Raw genomic sequence first — 10,500 nt, 5'->3', positions numbered from 1 at the left:
ACGGGTTAGTAGTCGTTAGATATTCAAGAGAGTGAGTGAGTTTATATTCTCAAGTCTGTGTAATGAAACCCTAAGCAAATTATTAATCAGAACTTTGTTCTTCTTAGGCTGTGTTATTTGAACTCAGAGGCTTGATTCTCACGAATCAAGAGAGGTTTATCCTCAAATCTGTCCTTCCCCCTTGTCATTGTACTCAGGTACATGACAATTGGTATCTAGAGCCGTTTTTTCCTGAGAAATCATGGTTGATGAGATGAATTTACTGGAGGAAAAATGGGTATATATGAATGGGAAACTGGTACCCATAATGAAGTTGGAACGACTAGCAACAGAAGAATTAGACTGGTATCGGTCTCACCTGGTAAGGAGTATATATCCTCGGAGGTGGTCAAAATTGATACACATGGCATTGAAGAAGTTGACATCAATCATGTTTATTAGGTATACTTCTCCAGCTCATCAACCTCCTTTCAGAGTGAAAGAAGATTCTACAGATATTTGTGACTCTTCCGATGAGTTGATTCCTTCTTATTTCTTTGAAGAAATGATTGATTCGACAAATAATTCGAGTTCTCAAGCTAAAGATGTTTCAACTATGGTTAAATCAATTCAACCCACTGTCAATGAACCAAAAGAAGATTCAATTGATGCTGTGAGTTTTCAAATTAAAGAAATTGGCAAAGCTAAAGTGAGTTATTTCGACAGCAAGAATCAGGTTCAAGTGGTTGAGGTGAGTTTAATCATTCTTCACAACAAATTAAATTGGCAGAATTGTTTTGATATTGGTCTTGATGATTCTCGTAGCATATTTGATCGTGGTAAGTATGCAGTGGTACCACAAAATTATTTTAGAAAATTGATTCTTAGCCTTGGGTTTAAATCAGATTTGGGGTTTACAGATTCAATAATTCCCTTGTTTTTTAATGATACTGAAATTCATGTTGATGGGAAGCTGTTTGTTAAAAAATCTTCCAATAGATAGTGTATATTTTGAGCATAATTTTTTTTTAAACCACACACTTCCTACTGGGTTATCTTCTTACCATTGTTTCCAGTCTGCTGGCGAAGTATCTAATCGTGGAAAATATTCTCCACTTCTTATGGGGTTATCTTCTTTTCAAATGGATATTATGTATTTCAACGGGATATTTTGTGTTTTTTCTTACACTTGGTTCAACCTTACTGGTAGTGTGTTTGATCGTGGAAAACCATTTGAACTCATTAAAAGGTATTCACATCTTGCTGGTGATTATAAATACTTTGTTGATACAATTCCTTCTTGTCTGTTTGTTATTATTGAGTCTGTAATGGGTACAAGCAATGAAAATTTGATGAATAAGCTTCTCTTTAGACATGGGTATCAGCTAAAATTTTATTTCATATGTTTAGTTGTGTTTGTGTTCTTCAAGGATGGTCTTAATGGTCATGGAAGTAATATATCTGCAGAACTGCCACATGGAGGTAGTATAATCAAAATTACTATTATGCTTCTGTACCTAATGGTTGCTAGTGAGAAGACTTATCAACAGTGCGACACAATGCCTCATATGGGTATCGGAAAATTCTTACAGAAGTATGAGGTGGTGAAAACACCAGAATGGTTTGGTAAAACGCATGATAATACTGTGTGGAGTTCTCCTGGAGGTTTTGGTTCCAGTCAATACTCCTTTCCTTGTACCAATGTGTGTATGTGGGTAGATTTCTTCTGGCAGAAATTTCTTTTTACTGGTTTATGGAGTTTTGGACATGGTAGTGGTATTAATTGGATTTTTATCGAGCTACCTGGAGCACCTGGTACTATTTGTTGCGGTCGCTGGTTGTATGATAGAGGAAAAATGCATGAACCCATATCAGGGGATTTTCATTCAAGGAGTATATTTTTATTTTTCTTGTTGGCAAGAGTGTTGTGTATTGAGAAGACTCGTCCATGTTCGGTTCAAGTGCTAGGTTGGAAGGGAGCAGAAAATTATTTTTTACAGCTAACATGTGAACTGCTGGAGGCAATTGTAGCTCAACTTATGTTTCTATTCCCTACTTCTACAGGTTTTTTTAGGGTGGAATTGTTCAGGGTTATCATTGCTAGACAAGCAGGTGATATGCACCTGATTCTTTTGCAAGAGCTTCGCACTCTGTTATCTCTTCAACACTCTCTATAGCTTACATCTGCAACTTATGGCAGAATTATGATTCCAGAGGGAGTTAAGCAGTTCATTTTGAGTTCTCTGCACACATCTTCATGTTCTTGTAAGTTCAGCATTTTCAGAAAGGGGTTATATGTGCATTATTTCTTACCTGCACCTAATGACTATAGTAGTTGTCTGCTGCCAGTGGGTATTATAATGGGAACTCAGATCTTAATTGAGGTATTTTGGATTCTTAAGATGTTGTTGTGGGTTGGCTACTTGAGGTGGAAGTTCAGATTTGTTCCACTTGGGTTATGGATTGTGAGAAATGTGAGCACCTTGTTCTGCAAAGCTGTGACCCATAGTCAAATTGCACCAACTCTTATGATGAGAAATATGTGTCTTCCAAGTTTATGGAGTTTCCATAACACGAGTTCTGGTGTTGTCCATTCGATTATACTCCAGAGCTTTGAACTGCTAGGTACAATGCTTCAATGGGATACTGCAGCCTTGCGTTCAACGGTCATTTTGGTCCTCCAAGATTCTGAGGTTGAGAAGGCACACAAATGGGTTGATCAAAGACATGAAACCCTTGTATGGAGTTCTTTGAGAATAGGAATCTTTGTCCCAATGGTTGACGCAAATACCCCATTCCAGTTGTTGATCTCCATGAGATCGGAAATCAATGGGTTCTTCACAGTGATCCAAAATGTGGAAACTCATCCTTGTGTTGTTCTTTTGTCTTCACAAATGGAAATCTCAAAAAGGGTCTACTCCAAGTTCAATTATTTCCGAGACTTCTACTGTCATTTTTATCATCACGTTTCCGACAAGTCTGTTCTCTGTTTCATTCTGGAGTCTCACCAAGTGGTGCAACAGCTGCTTCATCTCATAGCATCTAAGGTCAACACTGAATTTGCTAGTGGTTCTATTCATGCATACACAACAGTGAGTTGCGAACATGGGGCCAATTTATTTTGCAACACCAACTACTCGTGCATTGCATTCTCTTGTCTGTTTGGAGGGGAAGTGCCCACATCTGTCAGCAATCCAGGTGATATATGCAAGGAGGAGGATGTTTGGGTTTGTTATGCAGGTGTCTATGGCCTCACATGGTTTTCAATGGCGTCGGGGGACTGCCGTTCTGGTCTTATAATGCGTGACTCTCCAACTTTGGCAGTGGTTCATTTAACTCTCATCCTTGAGGACAAGGATGTTTTAAAGGGGAGTGGAATGTCATGTACCCAGTATTGTGTTGGAGTACCCATATCCTATTAGTGTCAGTATCTAGTATAAGTTGTTGGTGATAGTATTTAACTTAAAGAGTGGGTGTGCTTATCAATTATAAGGATGGCTTAGATGTAACCACGTGACGGGTTAGTAGTCGTTAGATATTCGAGAGAGTGAGTGAGTTTATGTTCTCAAGTCTGTGTAATGAAACCCTAAGCAAATTATTAATCAGAACTTTGTTCTTCTTAGGCTGTGTTCTTTGAACTCAGAGGCTTGATTCTCACAAATCAAGAGAGGTTTATCCTCAAATCTGTCCTTCCCCCTTGTCATTGTACTCAGGTACATGACAGTTTTAAATTTTGTCCCAAAATAGACGAGCTATTTCACTAATAAAGGAGGTATTTATAAAACTACCCTTTTAATTAATTATTGTTATTATAAGAAATATGTATAATTTGATAGCCATGTTTATATTCGTTGCATAGGTGTTTTAAAATGCTTTTCAACTATATAAAGTTTGCGAAAAACCATGGTATAGTTTAAGAGACAAATCATTTCTAAATTTTACTAGTTATTATCCATAAGGGTATAATTGTAAAAAAATACTTAAATATACTGCCCTTTCTTCCTTGCGTTAAAAATTGTGCAAACTACAACTGGCTCATCTAATTTGGGATGAAGGGAGTATAAGAGAAACATTATGAGAATTTTTTGAACGCTTCCCAACTCAAGTCAGAGTGTGCACCGTGCAGTTGATCTAGTCTAACATATTGTTTTGCTGTTAAAGCTCCTCATATTTTTCGGCGGGATAATTACTCAGTTTTGGGATGAGAGACTGTAAGGGCATTATTTGAAATTTTCAATATAAACTTCCATCATGGTTTATGGCCTAAGTATGATGCTAGCCAGGTATGGATTACATACTGATTTAACTTGTGTCGTTTGACCGCATTGGAGTTATTCATGTAACATCATGAAGGCTGTTATACGGGCTGATGATTTTATTGGAGGGACTTCACCATGATAGTAATGTCCACCAAATTAGTTAGGGGATGTCATAGTGTCATGTTAAAGGTCTAGAATACATTTCCATCTTTAATGACTAAATCACCCTTACCTCATCCTTAAAAATACTAAACTACCCAACAGTGTATTTAAACCTAATCAATAAAAAAAACTAAAACTAAAAATCAGTTTTCTTTCATTTTTTTCTTCCCCTTCAATCTTAACTGTTTTTATCCATTAATTTTCTTTTTTAAACTCTTAAACCACTGGATAGATTAACCAGCATGATTTATGTAAGATAGGAATTGTTTTTTGTGTTCGAATTAGGTTAGATGCATTCAAATTTCAGTTAAATTAGGGTTGCAGTTGGAGTTACGGTTGGTTATTCTTCAATTACCAACCATAAACTCGATTTCTGAAGGTGTTATTGTTGGTTATTGAAGAAATACCAACCGTAAATCCTAAAAACTATTTGGAATATCCAGTTACGGTTCATTTTTATATCCGTAAAAATATTTACGGTTGGTTTCGATTTTAACAGTACCAACCGTAAAAATTCCTAAGTGAAAATAAGTTAAGTTTTTGAGTTTGATTACGGGTGGCTTTGACTCGAGAAACGAATCGTAACCTATTTACGGTTAGTCTCGTAAGAGAACAATCCAACCATAACTGGTTTATGATTGGCTTTTCCCAATTTTAACTAGTTACGGTTGGACATTCATCAGATACTAACCGTAAATGGCACCTACGGTTGGCTTCTATGGTTAATCGCAACCGTAAATGGCTTATACGGTTCGCTTCTTTGATTAATTTCAACCATAAATTGCCCTGGAGTTGATATTGGGGCTAAGAGATCAGCCATATCAGGATTTCCATCGTGGGTTATCTGTAAAATACGACTTCTCTATCATATAGAGATTCACCCACCTCCAATTTACCACGAAAATCACTTGTTTTGGTTCAGCAAATCAAAATATAGGTTCTTGAAAAAAAAAAGAAAAAAAAAGAATTGTTATGGGTTTGTACTGTTTTTCAGTTTTATTTTTCATTATTTTTCAATTTAAGTTTTTTTGTGGCGTTGTTTGATTTTTTGCAGTTATCTAAAAGAACAACTAACAGGACCAATGAATCAATTGTGAATAACGAACAAAATGAAAATTAAATGCATGCCATGACTAACTTTTGATTAAAGTTGAGTTTGATTACCTTTTCCATTTATCCGCTACATGTGTCTGTCTGCACATACAAAAGATTACCATATGCACATACATTAACAAAAATAGTTCAAGAAAGGATTCTGGTTATTAAAGATAACCCCCAATCGTTTCCATTTAGAGATGAACAGTGCAACCCTCTCTGATGGGGAACCAAGTGCCGGTGCCGGTGGATTCTTCTACTTCATTGGGATCACAGTTGGTGTCCTGGGCATCATTGTTAGTATTGCCATTGCTTACCATTACTATGCGCGCAACCGAAATCCAACATAACCACATCAACAAATTCTGAGTGACCAGTCGGTTAGAATTGGCGTAGGCCTGGATAAAGCCATCCTCGACAACTATCCAAAACTCCTCTACGCAGAGGTTACGACCCAAAACAACAAACACAACGCTAGCTCGTGTTGCTCGATATATTTGGAAAACTACGATAACACCGACACACTGCGCCTGTTATGGAACTGTGGCCACCTGTTCCATCTCAAGTGTGTTGATCCTTGGTTGTTGCAGCATCCTAGCTGTCCTATCTGTCGAACTTTGCCGATGACTACACCCCAATTGGCTCCTTCGTCTGAGATGGTTTCCCTTGTAAACAGGATGGTAAGTGGGGCGCTCCAAATACTAAACCTGCTTTATTCTAAGAATCATAACTATAGAAAGTGCAAGATAACAAAATCCAAACTCTCTGATATTATATAAATGAAAGTCTTTCGAATTCTAAGAATATATAAATGTGTTGTTTACAAAATATGAAAGAATACATATAGTAAACGATAAACAACAACACTAGATACGACAAAGCTCTAAGCTGCCAAACGAGTATCTTTAAGCGCTCCATACCTTCGGATTACTGAAAAATTGATGTGGAAACAAGTGAGCACATCATCCCAAGGGGTGCCCAATGAAAACAAATAACTCTCAAGTAATCACTACCATGCTCGATAGTTCTAAAGATAAAACAATAATTTTTAAAAGAGACGAAGGTGAAAGAAAACATTAAACAATTCACATATCAAGAAGAAAAGGTTAGTCAGAAAAACATGATATACACACGAGTGATTTCCCTTAAATAAAATAGTATATATATTATTACAGACGGATGGCGTACCGCCCTACTAATACTATTGCCGACGGATGGCATACCGCCCTACTAATACTATTGCCGACGGATGGCATACCGCCCTACTATCTTAATTAGCAGAAAGTATAACATTATTGCCAACGGATGGCGTACCGCCCTACTAATACTATTGCCGACGGATGGCATACCACCCTACTTAACTTAGCAAGGAGCTGTGGGGAAACACAGACACTCCTTGCAGGGAAATCTCACCATGCATATCACAAACAATAAATCGAGACAACATCGTACATACATATACAACATATACATCAAAGCACACGCAATTATGCACACTGATAGTAAAGACTCATCATGCTCGCAGATAAAAGAATGCTCAATGATTACAAGAAGGTTACAAAGTTCCCACCTGTTTTGATGACAAGCCTCACCTACCTCGAGATCTTCAATCCAATGGTTCATCCTTTGAATCCATCGTAGTTAATAAAGACTAACTGTTATCATACAAGCACCCTAAGAAATTAGCCAAAAGGCTCATACATGGCCCATAACATAATCTCATATTTCTAGTTTTAGGCTAAGTGAACTATCTAATGGTTCTAAGCCCATATGTGGTTCTACAACTTTTCATTATCTATCTTTAGTACATTTAAAGGTTTACTAATCCAATAAGATTGATTCTATAGTCCATTAGATATGTTTAAGAATATATCTACAGTTTGTAGAAGGAACCAAAGGCTAACTCAGACCACAGAGGTCCAACTCATGTACAATAGGAAAACTAAGCCTAAGCCCAAGTCTACCAAACTCGGCCGAATAACACAAGGCCTGGTCCAAGGGTCAACTGACGGTCGCTAACAGTCAAAGGGGTCAATTTAACAGTCAACATCTATTCAAAGTCAATTCCAAAGTCCACCGGTCAAGGTCAAGTCTGGTCTTGGTTTACTGAGTCAAACTGATTCAACTCAGTCAGATAAACTGAGTCAGACAAATAAAACGAGTCAGCGAAACTGACTGGGATGACTAACAGGTCTAAACTCACAAGGCCTGAGCCATAAGCTCATGCCACAACTAAAGAACAAACATAAAACACAAGGCATAATAAAATACAAATACAAACACACAATCTCTATAACATTCTAACTATACACAGTTCTTTAAGTTACAAACCAACTTCCATCTCCAATTCTAACAATCTTTCAACAACAATATCATTAGCTCCAGCTCTTCTCAACAGATTTATACATAATCTACATACTAAACATTATCAGTCTTACAATTACTCTAACTTCAGAGTTACAATCTTCATATATGCATTCACTAACTTCAATTCAGGCAATACCTTCATCATTTCATACACTGCCTCTACTTTCATTTCAACCACCATCCACATTTACAGTCTCCAGCTCCAATTCTACACACATTCGCTTTATCTTGGTTTCATCCATTAGTATTAGTTTGTTCTCTCAATCCTTGCAACTTCAGATACACAGACCACATCACCAAAGTCAGTGGAGCATAGCTCAAATGCACATCCACCCAATCTGTATCAATATCAGTCCCATTACCATCTTTAGACTCTTGAACTTTATCAAAGTCTTGCCACCAACATCATCTCATTACTAACTTCATATACACTCTTCAGCTGCACCTAAAAACTATATGCACCTCACCAGTTCAACATCAACTACTCTGCCCTGTCCTTCAATCTCAATACACTAACCACCATCATGTTTAGATGCAACACCTCCTAATTAACGCAACCCGCACCACCAGTTCAGCTGAAACAAACTATCCCCTTCACAACATCAAGCCAAGAACAAAAATCAACCCTCATCATCTTCTTAAGAACATCACTGACTTCACTGTCACCAACATCCTCTTCTAACCTCATCCCCCAAAAAAATCCAACACAATAATTATTAACTCAAATATCCTCCTGCCATAATCAATTTCATCAATACAGCAATTCCACTACCACCTCCAAGTCATATACTCAACAATCAAACACCACATGCAATCCCAGCTCCACACATCTCTATCAAAATTAATTAAATTCTCAATTTCTGTTATCTCAAACTCAAACCGTAAATTAATAATTCTACTTCAATTACCATCATATTCATCTCAATCATCACTTGAACCGAACCCAAATTTAATCCTCTGAGAAACCCTAACTCTAACCCAATTAACTGAGAAACCGAAATTAAACTCTATAGAGTCATTTATACTTCAATCAAATACAAACCCATCTATAATCTGTTGAATCATAACACTTTCATAAAGCAATTACGATAATTAAGAAAAAATCTAAACTACTTACCCTTTTCATCTTCTTCCTGTAATCAACTAACTGCATCACCATCACCTTCTCCATCGATATAGCTAACTAATATGCTTTGGTGAATCACTCACATCAAATTAAGCTCGCTACGTCGACTTGAAATCGACCGGAAGAAGGAAAGAAGAGAGAACAGAAGATAGAAAAGGAGGAAGAAGAAAGAAGAAGAAAGAAGAAGAATGAAAGAGAAGAAGAAAGAATAACCAAAGCGAAGTAGATAAAAGAATGAGTTTATCTTCTCAAATCGACAGGGGATAAGACTGACCAAAATTACTAAAGGCACTCAGACTCGGACAAATTGATACGGGCATCCAGGTCGGCCTGAATGCAAAAGACTATTTTTCCCTTCATATAAAACTGATGATATCTTGTTCGTCTAGCATCCGAATGACACGTTCGAGTAGTCCATCTTGCATAATTTTCGAGATCTATCTAGTGATATTAGTTTCGTATCTAGATCGTTGTTAGATTAATTTTTATTAATTAAATCTACGGTAATGAATCGAGTCATTAGCGGTTAATTCGTCTCTTAACTGGTCTAATAGCGTTGACGAGCTTGAGGGTCTTTACAGTAATACAACACCCCAAATGGCTCATTCACACATTGGTTTCTCATGTTTACTTGTCTGCTCCACAATTTCTAATCTATAGTCTGATTTAGATAGATTCTAGTTCAAAATAAAAAGAAAACAAAGGTGTTGTACAAAAGTTGCCACAGACAAGTTTCAGGGTTATATATAAAATGATTTTTTTTCTTTTTGCGTTCAAATAGAAACTCATCTATGATATCTGGCAATGGGTAGTGTGCATGAGAGATTTGTCTAAAACTATCCAACATGTATACGAATTAGTTGATGATAAAACAATTTACCTTGTGGAAAAATCTCTTACAGAAGAGAGGGAAAAACAAAAGAAACACCAAAACAATAGTATACCCTCAACAAGTCGTATTTTTATACGACACCAACCCAATATCACTTCTTCTCTTAATTATATTTACTCTATTTAGTTTGCATGAGTTTCCTAGTGTCAGTAAACTTCTTTTTATTAGAATTACCTGCTTAACAAACAATCTCGTTAGTTATAAATATCTTGTTTGAGTTTTTAATGAAACACAACTTTAATCAATACAAAACGCATCCTCAGTTCTATTTCTTTCTTCTCTTTATCTTCACATCAAAGGTGGCTAATCCCCAACTCAAAGGTTTTATCTAGGGTTCTTTACCTTTTATTTGTGTTCTAACTACTGTTTTGGTCAAGGACCCTAACACCTGGTTCAGAGCTAGTCAAGATCAATCCTAAAATTTAACCATTTTTTTTACAATGTCCTATACAGAGAATTTGAAACTTGTGCAAGATAGTATTGAGAGTGTGTCAACCAAACTTGATACCCTTGTTACGACTATTACCAACAATCATATTCATGATGAAGAACAATGTAACACGAAGAAATCTGAATACAGCCAACTACGTGAGGAAGATCGAGTCAATAGAAGGTTAGAC

At 36.7% G+C, this 10,500-nt stretch overlaps 1 long non-coding RNA gene across 1 annotated transcript; it reads right to left on the bottom strand.

Annotated features, from left to right (window-relative positions):
- Positions 1–6,242: 6,242 nt before the first annotated feature.
- Positions 6,243–9,190, bottom strand: LOC113313252. Its single transcript, XR_003341767.1, has 2 exons — positions 8,980–9,190; positions 6,243–6,425 (listed from the first exon to the last, which is right to left on the bottom strand). It is a non-coding gene; the product is annotated as an uncharacterized LOC113313252 (long non-coding RNA).
- Positions 9,191–10,500: the final 1,310 nt, after the last annotated feature.

Source organism: Papaver somniferum, chromosome 9, assembly GCF_003573695.1.
Source record: "Papaver somniferum cultivar HN1 chromosome 9, ASM357369v1, whole genome shotgun sequence".
In the NCBI taxonomy this organism is placed as follows: domain Eukaryota; kingdom Viridiplantae; phylum Streptophyta; class Magnoliopsida; order Ranunculales; family Papaveraceae; genus Papaver; species Papaver somniferum.
This window is presented reverse-complemented; position numbering and strand designations above follow the sequence as displayed.